Source organism: Clupea harengus, chromosome 21 (assembly GCF_900700415.2).
Source record: "Clupea harengus chromosome 21, Ch_v2.0.2, whole genome shotgun sequence".
NCBI classification, from domain to species: domain Eukaryota; kingdom Metazoa; phylum Chordata; class Actinopteri; order Clupeiformes; family Clupeidae; genus Clupea; species Clupea harengus.
Genome location: NC_045172.1, coordinates 18,682,503 through 18,685,095, shown reverse-complemented (window position 1 = coordinate 18,685,095; position 2,593 = coordinate 18,682,503).

Sequence of the window (2,593 nt, the reverse complement as noted above, 5' to 3'; positions counted from 1 at the left end):
CACGGTTGAAATCGACTCAGTCATTTCAGTTCCTACTTTTGATTTGATTCACAACTACTTTTACCCTCCTAACGGGTGGTTATACATGGCCTGTATTTACTGGTTAATTTAATATATAGAAATATATAATTGCATGTAGAAATAAATAGAAACCAACAAGAAGAAACCATAGACCTACTTCCTACGTTTCAACATGCAGCGGGGCAGATTTAGCAGCCACCTGCTGACAACTCACTGCCATTACAGGTACAGACACACTCTTCATACAGAGACAGTCAGACACGGTTTTGCTCTATTGTGGAAAACTCCCTTAATGAGCACAGGTGAGGCAGTTTTTCAAATCCACTGGTTAGTTTATTATCCGTATCAACACATGTGAGGAGACAAAAGTACAGAAGACTCCGACTCTGTATATTACAGTAAATTGACACATTAAAAACACTTTTAGAACAAGTTAATAAACATTCTATTTTCTTATACTTGTTTGCTATTTAGAGGAAGATTCATAGAAAAAAAAACAGGCAGGCAACGCAATCCACAAACGGCAAGAAAAACTCAAAGTCCAGGTAGGCAAGCAATCTACAGAACAGGCAGACAGGCAGGCAGGCAGGCAGACAGGCGGGCAAGTAATACAAACAAACAGATAACAGGAAAACACAAACTGGCAGAAGCTTTGACTAAGGCATGGTCAGAACAAACTGGGAACATGAACTAAACGAGCATATGAAACAAGACGATCTGACAGAGGAGCACAGACAGAGCAGGCTTTAAGTAGGCTGGGTAATACAATCAGAAATGGGAAACAGGTGAGGATTAAAATGGGCGGCAAACAGAACAAAAACCCATGGTGTCCATCAGTTCTTAGGGTCATTTAGAGAGTCAACAAGCAGGGGTTCATATTTCTGCAGAATCCCATAGAACATGGCTTTCCCTTTGAGTCCAACAGTTCCCAGGCAGTCATACACACACCTCATCTTTTCCTCACTGGTAGTGGCTGCCCTAATGTCACTAAGTTTTATAAGATTGATCAGCCCTTTGCTCAGCATTTCCTCTGCTATTGGAATGACAAACTTAATCCTAAGGAGTTCTAACCGATGTTGATCAACAAATCGAGCTGCCTCTAGCAACGTTTTCGTATTGGTCTTTGCAGTGGTCTGGCAGAAATCATCTTTGTGTATGCTCCCTTCCCACACACACATATTGGCTTCTAAGTGTGTCAATTTCATATCAAACTGAAATCTAACCCTCCTCATTACCACCTTATAAAAGTTTGGTGTGGCCTCAGAACGCCTCAGAATCATCTCCTTTGGTGTCACTGTGGACGTGGGCATTGTGCTTAGGGTGTATTTATCTTCCAACTTCAAAGGTTCTTCTGGGTCAGGTAAGAGAATCTCAATGCTGTTGCACTTCCCTTCCTGATGTCTCACCATGTTCTCAAGGTGTCTGTCATCAGGTATCAGGTAAGTGCGCTGTATGAGGGAGGTGGCACTGGGACGATAGTGCAGCAGTTTACTGTGCACAGGTTTCCCTGGTTCATCTGTGGTCACAGGCCCCACTGGACAGAAAGAGGGGTTAACAAACTTGACATGAAAACGGCTGACCTCACAACTCTCAAACGACACCTTCCCATCCTGCCCATGCAGGATTCTAATTGTATCCTTTTCAATTTGCTCAGAACCCCCTATGCATACAAAGTGGGGCAGATGGATTTCTTCTAGTTTTCCAGAGAGGACCTCAATGTCCATCAAAGGACCAGCAGGTTGGTAATGGTTTTTGGCCAGTTCCTCTCTGAACCGTCCCCAGCTGGCAAAGCGATACAGTAGGCTGACTTCACCAGCACACACCCAGCGCATACCAGACCTGGCGCACTGATACTGTCCAGAAGCAGAGCGAAGGTGAAAGGTTACAGAGTCTTCTTCTCCTGTGGAAATTTCGGGATCAAGAGAGACCCAGGAGCTGATGTCTGCCACATCGGCACAAAGGTTACATTGACCCTTCTGGGAACTTCTTTTGTAAGCACCCACCCAGCAGGAGACAAAAAGAGAATATGTTAAAATATCATAGTTAGACTTAAACCGTAGCATGGTACTTTGGTGTTACTCAAGATTAGCAGGCTAGCATAGGCCAAACTGTTTCAAAGTAGTCGAGATCACAGTAATAACAGATTTCATAGCTAGAAGTTATTCAGTCATAATCAAATTGATGAAGTAAAAGATGTACACAAAGAACAGACATGCTGGGTCTTCTAATTTCCTTTAAACTGTCTGTACTATATGAGAAACGAAGAAATTCCTACCGGTCAGGTGCTTTGCTTCTGTGATTTTGTGATTCAATCAAGCAAGAGGCTGGATAAGTGAGAGAAAGTGTGGTTAGTACGTAATTTCCTGTTTTTTATCTCTGGAAAATCTGTGTCTCTTTACAAGTGTTTGTAAAGAGGCTTAGTCCCCAACTGCAATACAATGCTGATCATGTTACCAGTTGTTGATGGTTCTACGTTCATGTAATCCTGTTCTCTTTCTCCTCTGTTCTGAGGGGAACCCTCAGGCTCTGAGGACCACTCCTGGTTCTGGGTGGAGTTGTAAGAGAAGTCTGA